Source organism: Oncorhynchus tshawytscha, linkage group LG07 (assembly GCF_018296145.1).
Source record: "Oncorhynchus tshawytscha isolate Ot180627B linkage group LG07, Otsh_v2.0, whole genome shotgun sequence".
Classification (NCBI taxonomy): Eukaryota; Metazoa; Chordata; class Actinopteri; order Salmoniformes; family Salmonidae; genus Oncorhynchus; species Oncorhynchus tshawytscha.
In genome coordinates this window covers 26510941-26534988 of record NC_056435.1, presented here as the reverse complement: position 1 = coordinate 26534988, position 24048 = coordinate 26510941, and the positions used below count along the sequence as shown (strand labels likewise).

The 24048-nt window shown below is 39.3% G+C and overlaps 1 pseudogene; it reads left to right on the top strand.

The window, feature by feature from the left end:
• Positions 1–790: 790 nt before the first annotated feature.
• Positions 791–24048, top strand: part of LOC112254226 — a 46114-nt pseudogene continuing 22856 nt past the window's right edge.

Sequence of the window (24048 nt, the reverse complement as noted above, 5' to 3'; positions counted from 1 at the left end):
TTTTCTAAAAACATAATTTCATAAAATAACTAAAAAAGTTTCAACTGTCGCCATTTATTTCCATTCATAGTTTATTAGCCTAATCATGTCCTTCATCCACACACCAATTATTTTCCAAACATCGATTTTTTTGTGTGTCAGCAATTAGACATTGTTCTTAGGGGGGCTAGTTACCCCCTAATACACTGTGTACATTTATTTTTGCAACGCTTGAGCGGCAACGCTTCAGCGCGCCGCAACGCTGGCGTTTTGGTCGGCATGTTATGAAGCTGTCTCACACCGAACTAGTCTACGTGAGTTAGATTTGCTGTCATCTAGTGGCAATGTCAGAGAGGTTTCTTTTCCCCCTGGCGCTGGATGAATTCTATCCAATCACAAAGAACCCTAATCAAATTTCTATGGCCCAATCTGTAAAAATCTATAACATATATACACACACACACACACACACAAACACACACACACACGATACAAACATAGACAGTTAACCGTTAACAGTTAGTGTGAATATAATCCATCTCCATATAAACAGAGACACTGTTTGTCCCCTCCTCAGAGTAAGATATTACAATGTTCAGATAGCTAATTGACTGCAATTCTGTGTCTATCTAAAGGCATATTCTTCTTTTTGATGCTTTAAGTAGTCTGCCACTGAAAAGACATCTCGGCTAATATACATCTTGTGAGAACGGTTGATTTGAGAACGAAACAGGTGTGCTGAGGTGGGCGATGAACGACGCAGATCACGTGACTCAGACGCGTGGCTTCTCTTCTGCCTCCCTCCTGTTGCTCCTGCAAATTGTAACAGGAAAGAGGAAGGATGTGGAAGGACTTCGAGAGCAAAATAGGGCAAAATCAACAAGCCATCTCTATAAGCTATACATCACAATAAGGAGCACCGGGAACTGTGTGCCGGTCAGATTCATATTCGTCGGCTGGGCCTACTGTGAGTGGCTTTTACGTTTTCAGAAGAAAAAAATACATTGAATTGCGAGAAGTGGACACCTTTGGTCATTGCATGGACCCGGTGTCCGCTAACGGGATGTGACAATAGACAGCGAGACTGTTATCATAATTATGGGGTTTCCACGCACGGTCAAGTGTTAGCTAGTTGAATTATAAACGTGGCAGCTCGTTATGGGGATGTGTCATAGTTTTAGATCTAGGATTATAGGACCCCACTCGTCGATAACCTACAGCGGGCGAACGGTTGCTAATGCTGGGCTAGATGGCGAGCCTGGGCAGCAGGACAATTGTTCCGACCTGGGGCTTCGGGATCAACGCAGAGTGGAGGAGAAAGCACGCATCAAAGCGGAGATAAAGAGAAGTCGGAACATAGACAAGAGCCTGAAAGCAGAGAAGAGAGAATACAAGCAGACCCATAGGCTTCTGCTATTGGGTAAGTTAACCTAATTTACAGCCTTGTCCTCTGCACTGTAGGCTATATTTGGCCATATATCCATAAGGGTCTCAGCTTGGTGATCATTTGCCAACAGGACAAGGAACCTATCAACTATGACTGCATAAACTAGTTCTGTTTCAGTGGGGGGGGGGTCCTCTGTAATGTAATATCAAGGTACCCTAGCCTATATGTTATTTGACCTATTTATCAAGACAAGTACTTTTTTAATTCCCTTGGATATCAAACTGACTGTCTACATTGATACATTTGATTTAACCTTTATTTAACAAGTTGCCTATTCTACACACCAGTGTGGGTGTTATTGATGTCCAAACTACACATTATTTTGAGGGACAGTGTGTATTAGAAAGTGACATCTACAGCCCTATTCATTGCTTGTTATTACAAACACATTACTTATTTGTAGCCTATAGTTTATTTGGTGGATGAAAAAAGAAGACATGCTGCCTTGAGGGTAAATGAGAACAGGCTGATTCTCAAATGCTTGCTATTTCAGCAACGAGAACAAAACCACATCAATTTTGACCACACACACACACACACACACACACACACACACACACACACGCACAAATTAACAAAACATTTTCCATGACATGGAGGCAAGGGTTCTGCTATTGGATAAGTTAACCTAATTCACTGTGCAATCCTCCAGACTGTATTTGGCTATATCCATAAGAATCCATAAGAACAAGTAATCACTGCTTATGTCTTCTTATAACTGCTTATGTAAGTATTGCGTTTTTCCCCTCAGGAGAAGCCCATTTTTTTCATCTCCACTTCAGTTTTTTTCCTGTGGAAGGGGTTATTTGCTTTGATCAAGTGAAGGAGAACAGGTTTTAATTTATTTTAAACCCTTAAATTGAAAGAGTGTTTGCAAAGTAAGCCCTTGATATAGCCTAGTTATAAACTGTATCACACGGAGGTCCTTAGCTCTGTTGCCTTTATAGAAGCTGCCCCTTTTTTCTAAGTTACACAAGGAAAGGAGGGCAGTTTGCAGAAACAAATGGAAGAACTGTGTGGGCTCTGTGACCAAAATACACTAGTCATGTGGGCTGTAGGTTTAAAAACAGACTGGACACGAGCAGAACGAGATGATAAGTATGCTTGTGAACGATGCTCTAGTAATCCAGCCAGGTGTGAGTTGGTTATAGGGTATTCATTGCATTCTCCTCATTGTACTCGTGATATTCTCCATCCTGTTAGCTAAGCCTCTCTTATGTGTCCTTAGGGGACCTCTTTTGGAGTTTGAAATGTGTTAAAAACAAAGTACAGGTATGATTGTGTGGAAAAATGCTAATTTGTAGAAAACAAAATAGGAGTATGATGATTATCAGGACTGTTCTGGAGCTTTCACATTGTATAAGAGTTGTTAGAGCTAAATTACAATTCTGTGTTAGGTTTAAATCAGTCCTCATGTAAACACATCATAATTACAGTACCTTCAAAAAGTATTCATACCCCTTGACTAATTCCACATTTTGTTGCGTTACAGCCTGAATTCAAAATTGATTCATAGATTTTTACATTAATAGATCTACACACAATAATACCCCATAATGACAGTGAAAACATGTATTTAGAAAATTTTGTAGAAGCACATTTGGCGAGTATTACAGCTGTGAGTCTTTCTTGGTAACTTTCTAAAAGCTTTGCACACCTGGATCGTACAATATTTGCCCATTTATAATTTTTTTAATTCTTCAAGCTCTGTCAAGTTGATTGTTGCTCATTGCTTGACAGCCAAGTCTTGCCATAGATTTCAAGCCGTTTTCAGTCAAAACTGTAACTAGGCCACTCAGGAACATTCAATGTCATCTTGGTAAGCAACTTCAGTGTAGATTTGGCCTTGTGTTTTAGGTTATTGTCCTGCTGAAAGGTGAATTCGTCTCCCAGTGTCTGTTGGAAAGCAGACTGAAACAGGTTTTCCTCTAGGATTAAGGCCTGTGCTTATAGCTGTATTATGTTTATTTTTATCCTAAGAAACTCTCTAATCCTTGCTGATGACAAGCATACCCATAACATGATGCAGCCACGACCATGCTTGAAAATATGAAGAATGGTCCTCAGTGATGTGTAGTGTTGGATTTGCCCCAAACATAACACTTTGTATTCAGGACAAAAAGTTCATTTCTTTGACTTTTTTTGTTGCAGTATTACTTAAGTGCCTTGGGATGCATGTTTTGGAATATTTTTTTATTCTGTACAGGCATCGTTCTTTTCACTCTGTAATTTAGGTTATTATTGTGGAGTAACTGCAATGTTATTGATCCATCCTCCGTTTTCTCATATTACAACCATTAAACTCTGTAACTGTTTTAAAATCACCATTGGCCTCATGGTCAAATCCCTGAACAGTTTCCTTCCTCTCCAGCAACTGAGTTAGGAAGGATGCCTGTACCTTTGTAGTGTAATGATACACCATAATTAATAACTTCACCATGCTGAAAGGGTTATTCAGTGTCTGCTTGTTTTATTTTTACACAACTACCAATCGGTGCCCTTCTTTGCGAGGCATTTGAAAACCTCCCTGGTCTTTGTGGTTGAATCTGTGTTTGAAATTTTACTACTCAATTGAGTGGACCTTACAGATAATTGTATGTGTGGGTTACAGAAATGGGGTAGTCATTGAAAAATCATGGTAACCACGAATATTATACACATGAGTCCATGCAACTTATTATGCGATTTGTTAAGCACATTTTTACTCATGTTATATTCATTTAAAAAAAAATGTCTACAAACAAAATTCCACTTTGACATTATGGGGTATTGTGTTTAGATCTGTGACACAAAATCGAAATTGTGTCAATTTTAAATTCAGGCTGTAACACAACAAAATGTGGAAAAAGTAAAGGGGTGTGAATAGTTTCCGAAGGCACTGTACTATAATAAGTATCGTCCATTTTATAGGTCCAGTGACCAATTTAGTAACAGAACACTTTTCATGTTAACAGTTCCACATTTTCATCTTTATTTTTAGACAGACTCGTTTTTTTGGGGGGGGGGCTCAAATCCAGTGTGATTGTATCTAAATTCTGCCCTGTACTGGCAGGAGATGGGCATGGCATTTGAATCTAGGCTACTGAAAAAATGTCATCCATTTAATAAATATTGTTGTACCACTTTCACACTCAGTTCATCCTATTCGACTATTTTATAAGTTCTGCTGCAAAATAATTGTGTACATGTTCAAGGGATTAGTAATTTTCTTATTGTCGTGACTATCATATGGAGACAGATACCTGCCAAAAGATTGAACGTACGTATTGTTAGGATCGTAAGAAAATCCAAACGTAAATGGTTCGGATCGTAAGAAAAGCCATGTGTGAAACATGAATGTAAACGTGAAAGGGCATCTGTGAACATACAAACACCATGTTACGAATACAGACTAACATTTAAGGCTTGAACAAGTCTTGTGTTGCAATTCTGACGTACAATAATTCCTTTCAGAGTTTTGGCAGTTTCATCTCGCCAACAAACCAAAAAAGTACACCAAATGGCCTGTGAGGAGTGCTACCCGAACATGCATAACACAATATAAAATAAAAATGGAAGTCAGGGAAACTGGAAAGAGGTATAATGCATGATTTCAAGTTAAAAGTCTCAATTTTCTATTACTCCTCAGTTGAGTTTACTTCACATTTAGGTAGCTAATGTCATGGATTTGTTTGCCAGAGCAAGTCTAGATAGCACTAGCTGTATTATGCCTACAACAGTGACGTTTCAGTCTGCTAGGTGTAACTGTACAACATGGGCATATCTCTGGGTGACGTGGACATCCTTATGCATGCACCTTATCAAAATATGACTCATTCAATATTGAACCATCCCATTCTCTGAGCTCTGCCTGCTATCATAACCAGTAGTATCTACCAGGAATAATGAATCATAGCCAGTAGTATCCACCAAGAATAATGAAACAGAATAATACTAGATGTTTGGTGAATCTATGAATTATGTATGACCACTGGAGTCTTTGCCATTCAAAATATTTTTTATAGAATATGTTTATATTTATTTAATCATTCAATCTGAAATGAACAAGGGAGAGGTTAAACGTAGGCTAAGTCTGGCATAAGATTATGCCTACACTTTACAATAACTCTGTGTCAGTGGGTTTTTAGGTAGTCTCCGTATAGGCTACTCCAAACTGCTGCCCAGTTGGAGAGCTTGTGATCTCCATGCAGCACCACAGCACCATGCACCTTCAGAAAAGCACCCCTCAGCCTCAGAAGATGTCCTTCTGGAGTCATGTAGTCATAAAGTCATTATACCCTAATGTAGGACTATTTGCCTACCAGCCAAATGAAGTGCAGAGCATGCGTGATGCATGCAACCCGTCATTCCAACATATTTGAACATTTAATTCATCCTTCATTCAGTTCAGTCAGTCAGTATGTCATCCATTCAGTCATTTGTCTGAGTTGCAATAGGAACTAAATCAAAGAGAATAGAACAGTCGTATCCATTTGTTCATTGAAATCCATGTGTGTATTCAAAATTATCTAAATTCTCCAAAGGTCTTTGGCCTATCACTTTAATAATTCAATGTTTTAATTTTGGCCTATCCAACAAACAACAAAATAGGCCTTCAACTTGTAGGCTATCATTTGGGGTACTGGTGTCTTGTGGAATCATTTTAGAACTCTATTTGTTTTCATTATAGGGCTCCCCTTAAAAAGAGACCCTAGCTCACATCCCTATAAATATATATTTTAAACAAAATAGTTTAAGCACGTGCAGTGGCTGATAGGGAAAACAGATCTGGCAATAAGAATAGGCTATAGATAGTCTTGACCATTTGGGACCCGTTGGCAATTTCCCTCTGGACAGGTTATAGCCAAGACTTAAATCAATATTTTGTTTTGTCTCATTTATTGATCTGGTTATAACCTCTGCGTGATGGGGTTATGCAATGCAAATGGATATAACAAGCCCACGTACAGAGTGGAATTCACTAATACAACAGTCAAAATGCCTAATATAAGGCCTACAGTCCCATGCTCCCAAATACTGGAAAAAAGTGTGATTCATTAGGTTACATGATCACCACAATAGCCCCACGCAGCTATAAAATAAATTCTGCAATTATATGGCCATGAAATAACACACAACAGCATGGGCCTAGCCTAAATCCTATTTACTGTCTATTTTGCAGGTCAGGTGGTTATTCTAAACAAGGCTATTGTGTGTCTTTATCATTCTCACACGTCATTTGCTGAAAGCCCAAGCCTACACTGTCATCTACTGGTATAACGTCATTATTGAATGCACTTCTAAAACAAGCTCTAGACTTTTACTTTGAAAATTAAACCGGAAGCTGCAAAGCAATTCTAATGTCTGGGCTAGAGTTTCTTGATTGACTACCTAACTTCGACTAGCTACGTTTTGTTCATGTCCTTTGCAGATGCCACATTACTGACAAATGCATGGATGCATAAAAAAAAGATCTGTAACTGAGTAAAGGGAGACGGTAAGTAAGAATTTAACGTGTAAATGTTAATTCATAGTCCTAACATAGTTTACAGATCTATTTAACGTTTACGTTTCATGTTTCACTAATGGCTTTTCTTACGATCCTAATAATTTACGCATGGATTTTCTTACGATCCTAATGATATGTACAGTACCAGTCAAAAGTTTGGACACACCTACTCATTCCAGATTTTTACTTTTTATTTTATTATATATTTTTTAACAATTTTCTACATTGTAGAATAATAGTAAAGACATCAAAACTATGAAATAACACATATGGAATCATTTAGTAACCAAAAAAGTGTTAAACAAATCAATATTGATGACAGCTTTGCACAATCTTGGCATTCTCTCAACCAGCTTCATGAGATAGTCACCTGGAATGCATTTCAATTAACAGGTGTGCTTTGTTAAAAGTTAATTTGTGGAATTTATTTCCTTAATGTGTTTGAGCCAATCAGTTGTGTTGTGACAAGGTATGGTTGGTATGCAGAAGATAGCCCTATTTGTCGAAAGACCAAGTCCATATTATGGCAAGAACAGCTCTAATAAGCAAAGAGAAACGACAGTCCATCGTTACTTTAAGATATGAAGGCCAGTCAATCTGGAAAATGTTAAGAACTTTGTAAGTTTCTTCAAGTGCAGTCGCAAAAACCATCAAGCATCATGGCTCTCATGAGGACTGCCACAGGAAAGAAAGACCCAGAGTTCCCTCTGCTGCAGAGGATACGTTTATTAGAATAACTGCACCTCAGAAATTGCAGCCCAAATAAATGCTTCACAGAGTTCAAGTAACAGACACATCAACATCAACTGTTCAGAGGAGACTGCGTGAATCAGGCCTTCGTGGTTGAATTGCTGCAAAGAAACCACTACTAAAGGACACCAATAATAAGAAGAGACTTGCTTGGGCCAAGAAACACGAGCAATTGACATTAGACCGGTGGAAATCTGTCCTTTGGTCTGATGAGTCCAAATTTGCGATTTTTGGTTCCAACCGCTGTCTTTGTGAGATGCAGAGTAGGTGAACAGATGATCTCTGCATGTGAGTTTCCCACCGTCAGGCATGGAGGAGGTGTGGGGGTGCTTTGCTGGTGACACTGTCAGTGATTTATTTAGAATTCAAGACACACTTAACCAGCATGGCTACCACAGCATTCTGCAGCGATACGCCATCCCATCTGGTTTGCGCTAAGTGGGACTATCATTTGTTTTTCAACAGGAAAATGACACAACACACCTCCAGGCTGTGTAAGGGCTATTTACCAAGAAGGAGAGTGATGGAGTGCTGCATCAGATGACATGGCCTCCACAAGCACCCAACTTCAACCCAATTGAGATGGTTTGGAATCAGTTGGACTGCAGAGTGAAGGAAAAGCAGCCAACAAGTGCTCAGCATATGTGGGAACTCCTTCATGATTAACTACTCATGATGTGATTGTAATAAAATACAGAAACTCAACTCCTTTTGTTCATCCAACCAAGAATACCTCATAATCAAATGCCGACGGTATTCGCTCCCAAGAGAATTTTCTTCTGTCATAGTCACAGCCGTGTATATACCCACTCAAGCCAATGACAGCCCTCAAGGAATTACACTGGACTTTATGCAAACTGGAAACCACAACCTGAAGCCGCATTTATTGTAGCTGGCGATTTTAACAAAGCAAATTTGAGGAATACGCTACAGAAGTTATATCAACACATTGACTGTAATTTAGGGAAAACACAAGATTAGGAAAAACACTAGATCATTGCTTTTCACCTTTTCGAAATGCCTACAAAGCCCTCCCCCGCCATCCCTTCGGGAAATCAGATCATGGCTCCATTTTTCTCCTCCCTTCCTATAAGCAGAAGACTCCAACAGGAGGTACCCGTGCTAAGGTCTATTCAACGCTGCTCTGACCAATCGGGATCCATGCTTGAAGATTGTTTTTAATCACGCGAACTGGGATATGATCCAGGTAGCCTCTGAGAATAACATTGACGCTTACACAGAAAAACAGTGACTGAGTTCATCAGGAAGTGTTTTGGGGATGATGTTCCCACAGTGACTTTTAAAACCTACCCAAACCATGAACCGTGGATAGATGGCAGCATTTGTGTAAAACTGAATGCGTGAACCACCACATTTAACCATACAAATAGGCAAAACGTCAGTACAGAGACAAAGTGGAGTCACAATTCAACAGCTCAGATGTGAGATGTATGTGGCAGGGTCTACAGACAATCAGATTACAAAGGGAAAACCAGCCACATCGCAGACACCGATGTCTTGCTCCCAGACAAGCTAAACACCTTCTTTGCCCGCTTTGAGGATAACACAGTGCCACCAATGTGGCCCACTCTCAAGGACTGTGGGCTCTCGTTCTCCGTGGCTGACACAAGGCTGACGGCCCAGACGGCATCCCTAGCCGCGTCCTCCGAACATTCGCAGACCAGCTGGCTGGAGTGTTTACGGACATACTAAATCTCTCCCTATCCCATTCTGCAGTCCACCATTGTTCCTTTACCCAAGAAACAAAGTTAACTGAACTAAATGACTATCGCCCCGTAGCACTCACTTCTGTCATCATGAAGTGCTTTGAGGCTAGTTAAGGATCAAATCACCTCGAGGAATACCTTCGTCAGATTGCTGTTCATTGACTATAGCTCAGCCTTCAACACCATAGTAGCCTCCAAGCTCATTATTAAGCTCGGGGCCCTGGGTCTGAACCTTGCCCATGCAACTGGGTCCTGGACTTCCTGATGGGCTAGCCCCCAGGTGGTGAAGGTAGGAAACAACACCACTTCACTGATCCTCAACACAGAGGGCCCACAAGGGTGCATGCTCAGCCCCCTCCTGTACTCACTGTTTACCCATGACTGCGTGGCCACGCCCTCCTCCAACTCAATCATTATGTTTGCAGATGACACAACAGTAGTATCAAATCAAATTAATTTATATAGCCCTTCGTGCATCAGCTGATATCTCAAAGTGCTGTACAGAAACCCAGCCTAAAACCCCAAACAGCAAGCAATGCAGGTGTAGAAGCACCTGTAGTAGGCCTGATTACCAACAATGACGAGACAGCCTACAGGGAGGAGGTGAGGGCCCTGGTGGAGTGGTGCCAGGAAAATAACCTCTCTCTCAATGTCAACAAAACAAAGGAGATGATTGTGAACTTCAGGAAACAGCAGAGGGAGCACGCCCCTATCCACATTGACAGGACCACAGTGGAGGAGGTGGAAAGCTTCAAGTTCCTCGGCGTACACATCACTGACAATCTGAATTGGTCCACCCACACAGACAGTGTGGTGAAGAAGGAGCAACAACGCCTCTTCCACCTCAGAAGACTGAAGAAATTTGGCTTGGCCCCTAATACCCTCAGAAACTTTTACAGATGCACAATTGAGAGCATTCTAATGGGCGTTATCACAGGCTGGTACTGCAACTGCACCACCCGCAACCGCAGGGCTCTCCAGAGGGTGGTAAGGTCTGCCCAACGCATTACCGGGGGCACACTGCCTGCCCTCCAGGGCACCTACAGCACCTGATGTCACAGGACAGCCAAAAAGATCATCAAGGACATCAACCACCCGAGCCACGGCCTGTTCACCCCGCTATCATCCAGAAGGCGAGGTCAGTACAGGTGCATCAAAGCTGGGACCGAGAGACTGAAAAACAGCTTCTATCTCAAGGCCATCAGACTGTTAAACAGCCACCACTAACATTGAGTGGCTGCTGCCAACACACTGACTCAACTCCAGCCACTTTAATAATGGGAATTGATGGGAAATGATATAAAATATATCACTAGCCACTTTAAACAATGCTACCTAATATAATGTTTACATACCCTACATTATTCATCTCATATGTATACGTATATACTGTACTCTATATCATCTACTGCATCTTTATGTAATACATGTATCACTAGCCACTTTAACTATGCCACTTTGTTTACATACTCATCTCATATGTATATACTGTACTCAATACCATCTACTGTATCTTGCCTATGCCGCTCTGTACCATCACTCATTCATATATCTTTATGTACATATTCTTTATCCCCTTACACTTGTGTCTATAAGGTAGTAGTTTTGGAATTGTTAGCTAGATTACTTGTTGGTTATTACTGCATTGTTGGAACTAGAAGAACAAGCATTTCGCTACACTCGCATTAACATCTGCTAACCATGTGTATGTGACAAATAAAATTTGATTTGATTTGAAGGGGAGGTCAGTACAGGTGCATCATAGCTGGGACAGAGAGACTGAAAAACAGCTTCTATCTTAAGGCCATCAGACTGTTAAATAGCCATCACTAGCCGGCTACCACCCAGTGACTCAACCCATCACCTTAGAGGCTGCTGCCCTATATACATAGACATGGAATCACTGGCCACTTTAATAATGTTTACATACTGCTTTACTGATCTCAAGACTGTTGGAAAAGCATTCCAGGTAAAGCTGGTTGAGAGAATGCCAAGAGTGTGCAAAGCTCTCATCAAGGCAAAGGGTGGTTACTTTTTTGGTTACTACATTATTCCCTATGTGTTATTTCATCTTTTGATACCTTCACTATTATTATGCAATGTAGAAAATAGTAAAATATAGAAAACCCCTCTAAAACGCCCTTTTGGCAGGTATCTGGCACCAAACTATCACCCTGAACACAAATCATTTGTACACAATACACAAATTGCTCCTTATTATAAGGGAAATTCCATTAGAGGAACAGGGGGAACAAGGAAGGCACACAGGAATTACAAACAGCACGGGAATTCTCACTGATGTGTGCAACGAATATAGCCTCTTACAAGGCATACCTCTAAATATGTTAATGAGACAGAGATTCTTTCTCTGCCCACATTTCCCCACAATGCACCATAATTCACAGTATACTGTTGTAAATATACAGCTGTACAAATGCTGTAATTTGCCATTGAGACCCCATGATGCATAGAGTTACAATAGCTTACTGTAAAAGTATTGCTGTGAATTTACAGCAATTTGTTAGTGTAAAGATTAAATAAGTTACGATAAACTTCACAGGGTGATGAAAGTGCACAGTGATGTGCTTGATTCTCCTTTCCAATAAATATTAAGGTTCTTATTCTGGTGACATGATGATCGATGCTTGACTGCCGTTTGACAAATAAAAATATTCTCGCTCCTATGTATAATAATCTCATCATGTAGACTAGCCTACCTGCACTGTATCTGTGAGCTGTTGGCTAGAGTGCATGTTCCAAGACCAGAGTAGGCACATTTGCTATTTAACAAAACAGTTTTTGTGACAAAACTATTGGTAGAGTTGAAAATGTGATGGAAACAGTTTGAACTCTCAATTTTTTATTCAGTAGATGAAAACTTAAGCAAAGAAGTACATTTTGGGTGCAGTCATTTGCATATTTTCTTTATGTTGATTTGAAAAAATTTGCATGAAAATTTGTCACCAATTGGATGGAAACCTAGCTTGTGTAACAATATTTCCCAAATTTCACCTTCGTGAAATAGCAGGGCATAAGCGACATAAGCAGTCGCTTAGGGCCCCCGGCCGCAAAATGTGTAGAATTGTAGAAAATGTGCTTTAAAACCAGCACATCTTCTCTTTGCCCCATGGCAAAATGCATCAAATTCCAGTAAATTAACTTTGAAACGGCATTTTTTATTTTTCCACTGTCAAGAGAGCGACCACTAAAATGTTTTACCCGCGAGGTGGGGTTGGCCCCAAACCAAATCTTGCTTAAGGGCCCCTAAAAAGCTAGGGCCAGCCCTGTGAAATAGAGATGAGGATGGGATGGTTGAAGGAAATATACCAGTCTATAATGATGACACGGCTAACCTCTACGGGATTGTTGCCCCACATATTTGATATGGGCAGAAAGCTTAGATTGTTGTCAATCTAACTGCACTGTCCAATTTACAGTAGCTATTACAGTGAAAGAATACCATGCTATTGTTTGAGGAGAGTGCACAATTATGAACTTAAAAATGTATTAACACACCAATTAGGCACATTTGGGCAGTCAAGATACAACATTTTGAACAGATATGCAATGGATCAGTTTAAAACTTTGCACATACACTGCTCCCATCTAGTGGCCAAAATCTAAATTGCGCCTGGGCTGGAAAAATACATTATAGCCTTTCTCTTGCATTTCAAAGATGATGGTATTATTTTTACCAGATCTAATGTGTTATATTCTCCGACATTAATTTCACATGTCCACCAACTTCAAAGTGTTTCCTTTCAGGTCCTGAGCTATAGGCAGTTAGATTTGAGGATGTCATTTTAGGCGCAAATTTAAAAAAGGGTTGGATCCTTGAGAGGTTTTAAAGGAAATATATCGGCCTATATGTTTTAATTTACTCTCAAAACAGTGGGATAGTCATCTGACCATATTAGCAGAAGGAGTGCCCAGTTTAAAAAAAGAAGTATGTCAAAAACACTTCCGGAATAATTTGAGCTCTAATATTAGTCTGTCATCATTTTTGACAACACACATGACAATACGTTACACAAATGATAATTGGGCATAAATCAATTCACCAAAGACCAAGTAATTGTTAGGTTAGGCCTTCATGTTAGAGGACTTGCATAGACTTTATATTGTGATTCAGAAACAGACCCCATCTTTACACCACGTAGGCCTACTCATACAGTCTGTGCTGTGGTCAAGTGTAGATACATCTGTTGTTAAATGCAGTAGGAAATCCACATTTTTGCAAGCACATTATGGAAGACTGGTATGTATGATGGCCGGGCTGATAATATTTCACATATTGGGAAAATTGCAAAACCCAGTGAAGCAATAAATTAGTAAGCCTAAATCTGTCTAGAAATGCAAATGTGTTTAATTTGTGTTTATCACTCATCTACATATTAATCCATAAATTAATTTATATCAAGATATACATTCATTATTTATAAAGGGGTTTATAAGTAGGTTATTATTAATTTAAAGATGGTTTATAATAATTGAATAAACATTTGTAACACATTGGTTGAGATTGTGCATGTATTTGGTGCTTGCAGAGTAGTGAGACGTTTCAACCAGTTTTATAACTGTTTATTACAGATGTTTAAACCACTATTTAAGTGAATAGTTAATACAAAAAGGATTTGTAAAGAGTTAGTTTTTCTAATTATTTTTATGATAGATCTATCATAATTCCATAGCCACCAAAATATTCCGATTTTTAGAGAGGGAATAAATAAGTCTAGAGTGAATAGAAAGATCCAGGAAGTATTTATACATTGTATCAATTTTTACAACGATTACAATGTATCTGTTGTGCTACAGTATTCTAACTTACTCCGTATGGTCCATAGACATCAGAACCAGGGTATGGATGATCATTTCTTCAGAGGGCGCCTTTTTCTCTTCGGGAATCGCAACTTCATGACGTTTTGGGCAATCATGTGATTACACTCTGGTCGTTCCCAGGGTTCAGTGAGAGCTGCTTGCCCCACCCCATCTCCTCAACGCGATATATCTCAATGTACAATTCTCAGAGAAAATGTAAAAAAATTAAAATAATAATACTACAAAATACTTAAAAGAAACGAATCTATTCACATTTATTCAAGAGCAGATCTGGTCTTTACATTAAAAAAAAAGAAAGAACTGTCACCGTTCTATAAATGATTAGGCTATATATTGCAGTATGTTCATATTATACACATATGGCCAGCCAGCCCATCTACCATACGAATTCAAAAGGGATATAAAGCTTAGACTGACAGCATGCTCTACCCGCGAGAAACTGGAACATAACGGAGGATTTTCATAAATATACCTGACTCTGGAAAATTGTATTTATTGCATAAAAGAAGCCCTGTTGGAGTCATTGTTTGCCCAGAAAAGCTTACCGATGTGAGGAGAAATACAATTTACAGCGGCAAAGAAAAAGACCGAGAGAAAGGCCCTTTTGATCTGGACAAACCCCAAAAGCAACCAACATCTGTGACGAGGAGGGAAAATACATTAATATCATTGACTAAAACAGGATATAGTTGACACGGTTACGTTTTGTCCTGGATTTAAAAGACATTTGGATGAAGAAGGAAGGGTCGGCGTAGTGATCCACATGCCGTCATTTTAGTGGAAATATTAATTTAGTCTTTTTTTTATCCCCCTATCTGCTCGGCCCGTGTCGCTGGTGTTGAGGACGGATTGCAAAATAAAAAGGGAAATACGCTTTGATGGAACAGCAAATGTTTTGAATGTCAGTAGTCAGAATTCTACCAGTGAAACCGATGATGGGTTCAAGAGGAGACATTTGCTAGGATTCAGTGTGGATTTCAGCTCCACTGCAAGACGTCGTGGGAATCCCGACTCGAGAGACCATTTATGTACATTGTAGCGCTGAAGAATCATATTCACATTGGAATTAATATTGATGTCTTCATTGTGGATTGACAGTGAAAACCTTATAGGAATCAACCGTCTGAGAGGGCGGTCCGGGTATCTTCATTAGCACCACTACTCCGTTCTCCCTGAATGATCTATTGTAGCCGATAGATAATGAACAATAATATGTGATATAGGCTACGTCTGTGGAGGCCTTGATCGTCTACAGGTTACAGTGGTTTTATTCTGCAACTGGCAATATAAATGTCACCCATTTTGAGCAAGGTGCTCTTCTCCTGGGCCAATTTAGGAATCTAGAATTGTTCTATTATATTAATTCCCCCTCCCTCCCCCTTCCCCCAACCTTTTTGCTGGGTTTTTGGGAAGATGGGTTGTTTGGGCAATAGTAAGACCGAAGACCAACATAATGAGGAGAAAGCACAGAGGGAAGCAAACAAAAAGATAGAGAAACAGCTTCAAAAAGACAAACAGATATACCGAGCAACTCACCGGCTACTACTATTAGGTATGTTTCTGACATGTTCAAGTTATTGATAAATTGTTTCCATCCTTTGTTATTGTGGCATTTGAGGGTGGCAAACGTCTAACATTGTAAATGACCATTTACATTTTATTTTATATTATGTAGGCCTATATTCCTCCTAGGTAGGCCATTGCACAAAGACCATTACATTTGTTTTATTGGAGTGGGTTTTACCTTTGGTTGTGCTGACATTTTCGATAGGAGTTTGTTCTTGTAAAAGGCCTACCACTGTCAACACTTGTGTCATTTTAAGCACTCTGCACAGCTGGACACGAAAAGCCAACAACACCATTGCACCCCTATTTGCAACAGTGTTTATTTTTCCAGAGCAAAATTGTTGCATACGATTCTACCCGACTAGGGGAATTATTGCTTGTGGTGGAGGCCTAGCAATGTGTGTCTCTAGGACTGATTTCTGAAGAGATTAACCTACAAATAATAGGCCTCAGGAGTGTGCCGTTTTCATCATCATACACTATGTTCTCCTTGAATTGCTTTTAATCGTAATTGTTGCGAATACCAGCACTGACTTAGTTGACAAGGCCTAGGGTGGCGCATTGCATCAAGTTGCTCCTACCCATGTAAAAACATGTAAAATGTAAAAACACTGTAATAACTCAAGTAACACATTGTATTATCATGTTACAGTGCATAGTAATTGCTTTATAATTGTATAGTAATGGAGTTTGTTCTTATTACACAAGTTCAGTATAACTGTATTGTGTGGGTTATAATGTCTGGAAGTGACAGCTACAATGCTGTGTTATTTCACATAGACAGATGATGAGTGTTTTCTTGACTTATAACTCTAGAAAACTTGATCAATCATGTAATACCAAAATATGACCTCCAAACGAACAGTTTTTCTTTAATTGGGTTGATTTGGCAGAGCCCTCATCATCATTGGCATACAGAAAAAAATGGAATCGTGTTCTACGACCTTATTAGGCCTAATAACAATGTAAACCTTGATTCCTGTCTGAAGTGACAATGACTAGGAACAACATTTTTTTTTAACCAATCAAAAACAACATTATTCATGCACTGCAATAATTAACTTTTGGACACATGAACTCAACAAAACATTGTTCACCGTATGAAACAAAAATACAATTTCAAAGCAGCATACTTATTCAAATACACTTTTCTTTGCTGCACAGTAATAGGGACCAAAAAAATAAGACCAAAAAAATCTGTAAAAAGGGGCTCAGGCCCAAGTTAGGATGTGGTCTGTTTTCCTTTCATTTAGCAAGTAGCATGTTGTTAGCACAAAGGAGCAGCGTTTGTTCTCTCTGTTCCATTATGGGTGGCGACTGTATGACTGTTCCCGAATATTCCCAGCATTCCATGCCCCGTGGTTAGTGGACAGTCATCACTAGGGCCAGGAGTTTCTCCTGACCATGTGGTCTGGCCAGGAACAACTCTGGACCCTTAGTTGTAGGTTGTAACATGGTTGGAGACTGAAGTGATGTGTGATTTACATGCCTAGAATTGACCTCAATAGAATTGATATTGCTCTAAAGAGACCACTGTCAAGTGAGGTGTTTTTTAAACCTACATCTTCCTCTTTTCTCTGTTTGCAGGTGCTGGTGAATCTGGGAAGAGCACGATAGTCAAACAGATGCGAATATTGCATGTGAATGGCTTCAATGCAGAGTAAGTATTGTTTTTCCCAATTCCATAAATCTTTGCAGAACCGTGTCAAGCACATATTATTTAGTCGGAGCCACTTGAAAGCCATAGGGGTCTTACTCCATTTATATTACACAGGTTTGAACTCTAAACTGGTAACCAATGTCCTAGGATTCTCAGGTTGACTATTCGCTCCGGGCTACAAATGCATTTCGTTTTTTGACTTACTTTTTATTTTTGGGTTTACAGGTACAAAAGCAATCAAAGAAATACATACAAAGATAACCCAAACCCACAATTGCGTCCCATCCCAGGAACTATATGAATGTTTGTCGCCAGAGAGATTAGGTGTTAGTTATGCCTGTAGGTGAAACTCTGCTCGAGTTAATTGATCATATTTACAACGTTTATGGGTCTAAGAATGGCATATTTTATAAACCGTTTTTAAACAGCAAGTGGTTGGTAAGCTCCAAAAGGACAACAGGTCCTTGAAGTTGTTTTTGAGTAGTTTAAAATCACATGCACAGCTTACTCCTCCTCTGTTCGTGCTATTGTGTCTTTTATAGCAAATTCTGAAGTTTTTGGTTTCTCTCATTTCTTTTCATAGTCACTATAGCATGTGCTATAGTACGCCAACATCAATACTGTAGAACCTTCAGAAAAACTGAACTTTAGGCACTGAAAAACTAAGAAAAACTGTCATTTGCCTCAGGCTTTTGTTTCCCCCAACAATATGAGTTCATGCAGGCTTAATTTCTGTGGATTCTCACTACAATAATCAACAGTGTTTCTGCTGCAGTCATTTATCTGTGGCGCTGGGCCACAGCAAAATCATTGCCGCCACTCCCAAAAATATGGACCGTGAAAAAAGGAAAAAATGGTGACATAAGGTGGTTTTGGTGAGAAATACAGGCAGGAGACATGTAGTGTAACCCCGGGTGGTGTTTTTTCCCAAGTTACCCTAATATTATATTCACTGTGTTTATGCAGGTTTTTTAGGACATAAAATTCATCAATATAATGCTAACTAGTTAAAAGATCACATTTGGTATCTAGCTAATGATTAGCTCAATAAGGTAAATGCAGATAAGCAACCCAATGTTCCAGCCTATTTATTTATAGCCACTATACTGCTATCAGTTGGGCTTAGGGTTGGGCGATGTCAACCTTTGTCCTATCGTGATTAAGTACCTATAAAACATTGTGATATACAATGGTATCGCACCCTGCCCCCCCCAAAAAAAAAATACAATTAAAATAAAGACAGCTAAAAAGGACCACTAGCATGAGCTCACATGCTTATGGGAAGGACGAGAGGAATCATTCTATTTTGGAGCCAAATCTTTTTTAGTAGCCTATTCCTGATGTCGATTAAGGCAGCCCTCAGCACTTCTCTGATTCAGAGGGGTTGGGTTAAATGCGAAAGACACATTTCAGTTGAATGCATTCAGTTGTACAACTGAGTAGGTATCCCCCTTTTGCTTTCCTTTCTTTTAGTAGCCGATTGGAGATGTATCTCTGTGTGTGCCTACGCGAAAGACGGCCTCATTGGGCTGTGCGTCGTGTGATGGGTTGTAAATCACTCAGGACCCGGCTGCAGAGCAGGCTACTCTGCTGTCCCCAGAACTGGATAATTATTCAATGATTCTTATTAAGCCTAGGCTTCTATACATTGCTAATAATAGGCTATGGAAATAGGGCTACTCTACACATCGTTTTTCTCATAAGCTTTGCTGTGATAGAGACTTGACTATAGACTCTGACTTTCAAAATTGTTCCAATTACACACTTTATTAGAGTAGCCTATTTGGAAAATACTATTCATAACTTTAACTTGTCTTAATGCTTTTGATAGGCTATTTTAATGAGTAGGATTTGGCTTTTGTCCGTTTGGTTCTCAACAGCAAGGAGGAGGGACACATGCATCCTTCCTTTTATAATAGACTTAAGCTTTGCTCAACTGTAAGGCTTGTTCAAACGACTCGTTTGATTTTTCTATCTTGCTATTCTTTGTTCTACTTCTCTCATTTATTACCTTTGGCCTATCATGTTTTTAGGTTATTCAAAAACAACTTAACTTTCGGAGAACTCCGTTAGATGAATCCATTGTTTGATCATGAAGTAGCACAGCGAGAGGCGGTGGGAGAAAGCCAGAATGTTTAAAAACTTAAGTCATATTCTTATCAAATGGAGAGAAAATACAAAATTAGTCTTTTCAAATAATTACACACCGGAGTGACCGCTGTAAAATAAAAAATGAAATAGGCTTCGGCTATATGGCCCAGATCGTCCGGCATTGAGAGAGAGGGAAAACCAATATTATCTGACAGGACATTTTTGCGCCACTTTGGTGAATATCTTAGCTCTGTCCACATTGTTCTCTTGCATTCTGTTTATTGTTTATAACATATTTATTTAACTAGGTTATGCAGGCTATAGCAAAGGAATAGGCCCTGCTGTGGGCTGCCTGGTCAGCGGTTTAATGCGTGTGGTGCCAGTCAAGTTGAAAAACAGTGCCTTCAGAAAGTATTAACACCACTTGACTTTTTCCACTATTTTGTTGTGTTACAACCTGAATTGAAAATGGATTAAATTGCGATTTTAATGTCACTGGCCTACATACAATACCCCATCATGTCTAAATGGAATGATGTTTTTAGACATTTTTGCAAATTTAATAAAAAATGTCAACTTGAAATGTCTTGAGTCAATAAATATTCAACCGCGTTGTTATCCAAGCCTTATTAATAGGTGCAGGAGTAAAAATGTGCTTAACACGTCACATAATAAGTTGCATGGATTTTGAATGACTACCTCATCTCTGTACAACACCCATACAATTACTGTATCTGTAAGGTCCCTCAGTCGAGCAGTGAATTACAGACACAGATTCAACCACAAAGACCAGGGAGGTGTTCTAATGCCTTGCAAAGAAGGGCACCTATTGGTAGTTAAAAGAAAAGTTTAAAAAAAACAGACACTGAATATCCCTTTGAGCATGGTAAAGTTATTAATTACACTTTGGATGGTGTATCAATACACCCAGTCACTACAAAGATACAGGGGGCCTTCCTAACTCAGTTGCCAGAGAGGAAGAAAACCACTCAGGGATTTCACCATAAGGCCAATGGTGAATTTAAAACAGTTACAGAGTTTAATGGCTGTGATAGGAGAAAACTGAGGATGGATCAACATTGTAATTACTCCACAATAATAACCTAAATGACAGTGAAAAGAAGGAAGCCTGTACAGAATACAAATATTCCAAAACATGCATCCTTATTGCAACAAGGCACTTTAGTAATACTGCAATAAATATGGCAAAGAAATTAACTGTATGTTTTGGGAAAATCCAACATAATACATCACTGTGTACCAGTCTTCATATTTTCAAGCATGGTGGTGGCTGCATCATGTTATGGGTATGTTGTCATTGGCAAGGACTAGGGATTTTTTTTAGGATAAAAATAAATCGAATAGAGCTAAGCATAATCTTAGAGGAAAAGCAGTGTGCAACAGACACTGGGAGACAAGTTCACCTTTCAGCAGGAAAATAACCAAATATGTGCTTACCAAGACGACATTGAATGTTCCTAAGTGGCCTGGTTATAATTTTGACTTAAATTGTCTTGAAAATCTATGGCAAGACTTGAAATGGCAAGAGTTGAAAATGGCTGTGTAGCAATGGTCAACAACCAACTTGACAGAGCTTGAAGAATTAAAAAAATTATAATGTGCAAATATTGTTCAATCCAGGTGTACAAAGCTCTTAGAGACCTACCCAGAAAGACTCAGGGCCGTAATCACTTCCAAAGGTGATTCTAACATGTATTGACACAGGGGTGTGAATACTTATGTAAATAATATTTCTGTATGTCATTTTCTAAAAACATGTTTTCACTTTGTCCTTATGGGGTATTGGTGTATCGATTTAATCAATTTTGAATTCAGACAATAATACAGCAAAATGTGGAATAAGTCAAGGTATATGAATACTTTCTGAAGGCACTGTAGGCTGTACATCGTCTGTCACATCACAATGTCGTCACCATCGACGATGGCTGTCAATCATCTTCGATATCCAATACTATCCTAATATTGCCCAACCCTAGTTGATAATGCTTATTGCTAATAGCATACCTGATAATATGGACCATACATAGTCAATATGCATGGTCCAATATGTTAGAATCATTTAAACAAGTCATTTTACCCGTATGTTATTGGGCTCATTTCTGGAGGTGGAAATTATATTTTAGATGGCGTCAGCATCATTTTATTTGAATTAATTTTGGAGTAGAATGTCCTTTTTTAAAAAGTCACCAGAAGTGAGTTTCTCAGTCCTTTCTACTACATTTTCTATTTCTTCCCCTACTGTTACAATTTTCTTCTCCAGAGGAAACACATAAGTCAAAAGGCCTTGGCTCTTACTGATGATGGAAAAAAGTATTAATATTTTTGACAATATGTCGTATTGTTTTGACTATCGCAGTATTATTTTTGCAAGTTACCTGTACCTGCACCAAAACTCCAGTATTTGTCCTTCATAGCTTGTTCTCATCTTCTTTTTAAATAGGTAGACATATTTTTCCCCCAGCACTTTTATTTCCATGACAGATCAAAACTTGTTCTCATGGCTCTCTCTTGTCCCGCTGCAGCAGGCATATGATAAGCAATATGTTTGGAAGATCGAATCGCAATACAATCACAGTGTCTAATCGCAACACATATAGAACCGCGATACATCGCATCGGCACCTAAGAATAGTGATTAACATCGTATCGTGAGGTCCCTGGGAATTCACAGCCCTATTGGCTTCCACATATGGCTAAATAAGATCAGATCAACTTCATTGTCCTAAGGAGAAATTTGTCTCGTGTATGTACGTACACACACCACTGCTCACACGTTAAATGCATGCCATATAATACAGATCACCTAATACAAAGCACAATTTCAAAACATATACCTTAGTAGGTAAACATTACACACCGACACACTTGCAGACAATCACTTGTGCACACACAGATCAGTCAGTCTATAGCAGGGACCTTTATACAGATTGTCTTGATGGTCAATTCAGGACAGATGTTGTGTGTTTAGTGTTCCACAGCCGTACACCCCGGTGTAGCCGATTGATAAATACTTGCTTCGGTTCAGGGTTGTTGCCTCTGCTTTGCCCTTCAGACCAGAATGTTTTTCCTACCTACTGAAAGGGGGACGGGTAGTGCCAGTCAGTGCTAGGTCCTGGAGAGCAGGATGAGGAGGACGGAAGGAGATGGCGGTAGGGCGTGACAGAATAATAGGGAGAGGGGATAAGAATGGAGGAGCAGATAGAGGAGAAGAGTGATATGGCAGAGGTGAGAAGAGATTGGTATGGCAGTTATTATTTATTTTTTAACGATTGTTTTCGGGGTCTTCGCATGAGGAATGTGGTGGAGTCTCTTCTCAGTCATACAGTACACTGCTCTTACTTGCTCACGGCAACTCCTAAATTCCTTCAACCCAGCTACACAGAGACTGATGAAATGCATGAAGAATGCACTATGTATCTGTCCGTCTATCCAAATTACGTTGTCTCTCCGTCATCCATCAACACATGAGCCCCATAGCAAAACCATTGGCTCAATTTTTGATGGATATGAAATTTGTGTGGTTGGGCCCTTTTTGGGGGGGTTGCTGACTTCAGCCATGAGTAAAGATTGCCAATCTGCCATTCTACTTTTCAGGGTGTTACTACGCCTTTATGTTGATTTTGATTATATTTGGTTACTGACTTCCTAATTTTCATGCTTCTCAGGGAGAAAAAACAGAAAATTCAAGACATAAAAAATAATATAAAGGAAGCTATTGAGGTAAGTAATTGGTACTGTTTTCTGCTGTTTTCCTCCCTCTTATATGAGTAGTCAGTACTAGTAGCCCAATAGAGGACATTTTTCAAATGTTTTGATGTATCAATTTTGAAAATAATATTTAAGTTTTTCTCAGTATTGTTTTTTTTAAAAAGCTATGTCTTTCTATTTTTCCTTCATTTCAGACTATAGTGACAGCCATGAATACACTCACACCCCCAGTCCGGTTAGCCAACCCAGCACACCAGTTCCGAATCGAATACATCCTGAACCTAGTAAATCAGAAGGATTTTGAGTTTACATTGGTAAGTACTTTTCGAATAAAAGAAAATCGCACACTATCCCTGTCATGTGGGCATGTTTCAGGGTTTTTCTCTGACGGTGCACGTCAGGTAGCCACCTTCTGGAGGCTGCAGTAAAAGAGGTGGTCCAATGGACCACACTCACTTGATGAGTAGCTTTGACTGGAACCTGTAGATTTGTGTCTTTAGCTCAGTGGGCTAAAACAGTCTGGTTTGAACTAATTGGATACTGTTGTCTTAATCAGAGTTCATGTCCCAAAGGATCATCTCCATCTCAAAGTTTTCAAACTGTTGAAACTATGAATATTAGTCAAACTGGCTGCTAAGTTGATATAGGTCTACGTTTTTGAATTTCAAAAGGAAGAACTCTTAAGATGAGGCAGGATGGATTAGGCCCAGTCAGTGAATGGAGGAATGGGTAAATATGTGAAAATACTGGATTATAAATTGTGTCTTCCTGTG